A 6,000-nucleotide genomic window follows, 5' to 3' on the forward strand; every position below is an offset into this window, starting at 1 on the left:
AATCTCTCTGCTACTGAAGCTTATTTCATTTCCTTTCACATCCCCCTTTTGGTCAAGAAGATGTTCTCCATCCCACGATGCCAGGTCTACGTTCCTCCCCGGGAGACATATTCCACGTTGCCAGGGAGATTCACTCTCCTGGGTGTCTGATCCCACGTAGGGGGGAGGGCAGTGATTTCACCTTTCGAGTTGGCTTAGCTAGAGAGAGAGGGCCACATCTGAGCAACAAAGAGGCATTCGGGAGGAGGCACTTAGGCACAATTATAGGGAGGCCTAGCCTCTCCTTTGCAGCAACCGTCTTCCCAAGGGTAAAACCTACGGTAGAGGGCTAACCCCATCAAACCACCAGTCCCCTATGTCTGTGGTCATGTTAGCAACCATTGTGGTGGGGTAGGCCAATACCCCTGCATTCTCCACAGGCTCCTCAAGGGGGCACTACATATTTTTTTTCCTTTTTTTCTTTTTTTAACCTTTTTTTCCTTTTTAAATCAACTGTATGGAAAAACAAAAATTAAAAAAAAAAAACAAAACAAAAAAAAAAAAACATACAATAAAAGAACATTTCAAAGAGACCATAACAAGGGAGTAAGAAAAAGACAACTAACCTAAGATAAATGCTTTACTTCCCACCTGTTTCTACTTTACCCCAAGAAAGTTACATAATATAGCAACATTTCTGTGAACTTGTTCCTACTATATCCATCAGAAATTAACAGACCATAGTCATTCCTGGGCATCCCCAGAACGTTAAATAGCTTATCTGTTCTTCTTGGATTATTGTTCCCCCTTCCTTAATTGCTCTCTACTGCTAGTTCCCCTACATTCTACATTATAAACCATTTGTTTTACATTTTTCAAAGTTCACATTAGTGGTAGCATATAATATTTCTCTTTTTGTGCCTGACTTATTTCGCTCAGCATTATATCTTCAAGGTTCATCCATGTTGTCATATGTTTCACGAGATCGTTCCTTCTTACTGCCGTGTAGTATACCATCGTGTGTATATACCACATTTTATTTATCCACTCATCTGTTGAAGGACATTTGGGTTGTTTCCATCTCTTGGCAATTGTGAATAATGCTGCTATGAACATGGGCGTGCAAATATCCGTTCGTGTCACTGCTTTCCGATCTTCCGGGTATATACCGAGAAGTGCAATCGCTGGATCGAATGGTAACTCTATTTCTAGTTTTCTAAGGAACTGCCAGACTGACTTCCAGAGTGGCTGAACCATCATACAGTCCCACCAACAATGAATAAGAGTTCCAATTTCTCCACATCCCCTCCAGCATTTGTAGTTTCCTGTTTGTTTAATGGCAGCCATTCTAACCGGTGTCTTAATTTGCATCTCTCTAATAGCTAGTGAAGCTGAACATTTTTTCATGTGTTTCTTGGCCATTTGTATTTCCTCTTCAGAGAACTGTCTTTTCATATCTTTTGCCCATTTTATAATTGGGCTGTCTGTGCTATTGTCATTGAGTTGTAGGATTTCTTTATATATGCAAGGTATCAGTCTTTTGTCAGATACATGGTTTCCAAAAATTTTTTCCCATTGAGTTGGCTGCCTCTTTACCTTTTTGAGAAATTCCTTTGAGGTGCAGAAACCTCTAAGCTTGAGGAGTTCCCATTTATCTATTTTTTCTTTTGTTGCTTGTGCTTTGGGTGTAAAGTCTAGGAAGTGGCCGCCCAATACAAGGTCTTGAAGATGTTTTCCTACATTATGTTCTAGGGGTTTTATGGTACTTTCTTTTATATTGAGATCTTTTGTCCATTTTGAGTTAATTTTTGTGTAGGGTGTGAGGTAGGGGTCCTCTTTCATTCTTTTGGATATGGATATCCAACTCTCCCAGCCCCATTTGTTGAATAGACCATTATGACTCAGTTCAGTGACTTTGGGGGCCTTATCAAAGATCAGTGGGCCATAGATCTGAGGGTCTATCTCTGAATTCTCAATTCAATTCCATTGATCAATATGTCTATCTTTGTGCCAGTACCATGCTGTTTTGACCACTGTGGCTTTATAATAAGCTTCAAAGTCAGGGAGTGTAAGTCCTCCCACTTCGTTTTTCTTTTTTAGAGTGTCTTTAGCAATTCGAGGCATCTTCCCTTTCCAAATAAATTTGATAACTAGGTTTTCCAAGTCTGAAAAGTAGGTTGTTGGAATTTTGATTGGGATTGCATTGAATCTGTAGATGAGTTTCGGTAGAATTGACATCTTAATGACATTTAGCCTTCCTATCCATGAACATGGAATATTTTTCCATCTTTTAAGGTCCCCTTCTATTTCTTTTAGTAGAGTTATGTAGTTCTCTTTGTATAGGTCTTTTACATCTTTGGTTAAGTTTATTCCTAGGTACTGGATTTTTTAGTTGCTATTGAAAATGGTATCTTTTTCTTGAGTGTCTCTTCAGTTTGTTCATTTCTAGCATATAGAAACATGACTGACTTATGTGCATTAATCTTGTATCCCGCTACTTTGCTAAATTTGTTTATTAGCTCTAGTAGGTGTATCGTCGATTTCTCAGGGTTTTCTAGATATAAGATCATATCATCTGCAAACAATGACAGTTTTACTTCTTCTTTTCCAATTTGGATGCCTTTTATTTCTTTGTCTTGCCGGATTGCCCTGGCTAGCACTTCCAGCACAATGTTGAATAACAGTGGTGACAGCGGGCATCCTTGTCTTGTTCCTGATCTTAGAGGGAAGGCTTTCAGTCTCTCACCATTGAGTACTATGCTGGCTGTGGGTTTTTCATATATGCTCTTTATCATGTTGAGGAAGTTTCCTTCAATTCCTACCTTTTGAAGTGTTTTATTAAAAACGGATGTTGGATTTTGTCAAATGCTTTTTCAGCATCTATTGAGATGATCATTTGATTTTTCCCTTTTGACTTGTTAATGTGTTGTAATACATTGATTGATTTTCTTATGTTGAACCATCCTTGCATGCCTGGAATGAACCCCACTTGGTCATGGTGTATGATTTTTTTAATGTGTCTTTGGATTCGATTTGCAAGTATTTTGTTGAGGATTTTTGCATCTATATTCATTAGGGAGATTGGCCGGTAGTTTTCCTTTTTTGTAGCATCTTTGCCTGGTTTTGGTATTAGATTGATGTTAGCTTCATAAAATGAGTTAGGTAGTGTTCCATTTTCTTCAATGTTTTGAAAGAGTTTGAGTAAGATTGGTGTCAGTTCTTTCTGGAAAGTTTGGTAGAATTCCCCTGTGAAGCCATTTGGCCCTGGGCATTTATTTGTGGGAAGATTTTTGATGACTGATTGGATCTCTTCGCTTGTGATGGGTTGATTGAGGTCTTCTGTTTCTTCTCTGGTCAGTCTAGGGTGTTCATATGTTTCCAGGAAATTGTCCATTTCCTCTACATTATCCAGTTTGTTGCCATACAGTTGTTCATAGTATCCTCTTATAATTTTTTTAATTTCTTCAGGATCTGCAGTTATGTCACCTTTTTCATTCATTATTTTGTTTATATGGGTCTTCTCTCTTTTTGATTTTGTCAGTCTAGCTAGGGGCTTCTCAATCTTGTTGATCTTCTCAAAGAACCAACTTTTGGTGATATTTATCCTCTCTATTGTTTTTTTGTTCTCTATGTCATTTATTTCTGCTTTAATCCTTGTTATTTCTTTTCTTGTACTTGGTTTAGGATTGGTTTGCTGTTCATTTTCTAGCTTCTTCAGTTGATCCATTAGTTCTTTGATTTTGGCTCTTTCTTCCTTTTTAATATATGCGTTTAGTGCTATAAATTTCCCCCTTAGCACTGCTTTTGCTGCATCCCATAGGTTTTGGTATGTTGTGTTCTCATTTTCATTCGTCTCTATATATTTAGCAATTTCTCTTGCTATTTCTTCTTTAACCCACTGATTGTTTAGGAGTGTGTTGTTTAACCTCCAGGTATTTGTGAATTTTCTAAGTCTCTGATGGTTATTGACTTCTAATTGTATTCCATTGTGGTCAGAGAATGTGCTTTGAATAATTTCAATCTTTTTAAATTTATTGAGGCTTGTTTTATGTCCCAGCATATGATCTATTCTGGAGAAAGTTCCGTGAGCACTAGAAAAGTATGTGTATCCTGGTGATTTGGGATGTAATGTTCTGTATATGTCTGTTAAATCTAATTCATTTATCAGATTGTTTAGGTTTTCAATTTCCTTATTGGTCCTCTGTCTGGTTGATCTACCAATAGGAGAGAGTGATGTGTTGAAGTCTCCCACAATTATTGTGGAAACATCAATTGCTTCCTTTAGTTTTGCCAGTGTTTCTCTCATGTATTTTGTGGCACCTTGATTGGGTGCATAGACATTTATGATTGTTATTTCTTCTTGTTGAATTGCCCCTTTTATTAGTATGTAGTGGCCTTCTTTGTCTCTCAAAACATCCCTGCATTTGAAGTCTATTTTATCTGAGATTAATATTGCTACACCTGCTTTCTTTTGGCTGTAGCTTGCATGAAATATTTTTTTCCATCCTTTCACTTTCAGTTTCTTTGTGTCCCTGTGTCTAAGATGAGTCTCTTGTATGCAACATATTGATGGTTCATTTTTTTTGATCCATTCTGCGAATCTATATCTTTTAATTGGGGAGTTTAATCCATTTACATTCAACATTATAACCGTGGAGGCATTTCTTGAATCAGCCATCTTATCCTTTGGTTTATGTTTGTCATATAAATTTTTCCCCTCTCTCTATTAATATCCTTTATTGTACCCATACCGAATCTCTTTAGTACTGAACCTTTCTCCAAGTCTCTCTGTCCTTTCTTTGTTTCTCTGTCTGTAGGGCTCCCTTGAGTATCTCCAGTAGGGCAGGTCTCTTGTTAGCAAATTCTCTCAGCATTTGTTTGTCTGTGAAAAATTTAAGCTCTCCCTCAAATTTGAAGGAGAGCTTTGCTGGATAAAGTATTCTTGGTTGGAAATTTTTCTCACTCAGAATTTTAAATATATCATGCCACTGCCTTCTTGCCTCCATGGTGGCTGCTGAGTAGTCACTACTTAGTCTTATGCTGTTTCCTTTGTATGTGGTGAATTGCTTTTCTCTTGCTGCTTTCAGAACTTGCTCCTTCTCTTCCGTGTTTGACAGTGTGATCAGAATATGTCTTGGAGTGGGTTTATTTGGATTTATTCTATTTGGAGTTCGCTGAGCATTTATGATTTGTGTATTTAAGTTGTTTAGAAGATTTGGGAAGTTTTCCCCAACAATTTCTTTGAATACTCTTCCTAGACCTTTACCCTTTTCTTCCCCTTCTGGGACACCAATGAGTCTTATATTCGGACGTTTCATATTATCTATCATATCCCTGAGGTCCGTTTCGATTTTTTCAATTTTTTTCCCCATTCTTTCTTTTATGCTTTCATTTTCCATTCTGTCATCTTCAAGGTCACTGATTCGTTGTTCAACTTCCTCTAGTCTTGTACTATGAGTGTCCAGAATCTTTTTAATTTGGTCAACAGTTTCTTTAATTTCCATAAGATCATCCATTTTTTTATTTAGTCTTGCAATGTCTTCTTTATGCTCTTCTAGGGTCTTCTTGATTTCCTTTGTCTCCCGTACTATGGTCTCATTGTTCATCTTTAGTTCTTTGAGTAGCTGCTCTAGGTGCTGTGTCTTTTCGGATCTTTTGATTTGGGTGCTTGGGCTTGGGTTATCCATATCGTCTGGTTTTTTCATATGCTTTATAATTTTCTGTTGTTTTTGGCCTCATGGCATTTGCTGAACTTGATAGGGTTCTTTTAGGATTTGTAGTCCAATTGAAGTCCTTATCTCTAATTTATCAGATCTACAGCTTCGTGGAGTACACTTTCTCTAACTAACCAGCAGGTGGCGTCCACGAGCCACCTGTTCTCCACAAGCCAGTTGTCCCCTGCTTTGCCTTTGTGGTGAGTGGGGGAGTGAGTCTTGTGGGGTCCAATTGGTGTACCAAGCTTGCATGTGTAGTTGGTGTTGCCCTCCCTGTATATGGGGCGTGTTTCTGGGCAGTCAGGGA

The sequence above is a fragment of the Choloepus didactylus genome, chromosome 6 (genome assembly GCF_015220235.1).
Source record: "Choloepus didactylus isolate mChoDid1 chromosome 6, mChoDid1.pri, whole genome shotgun sequence".
NCBI classification, from domain to species: Eukaryota; Metazoa; Chordata; class Mammalia; order Pilosa; family Megalonychidae; genus Choloepus; species Choloepus didactylus.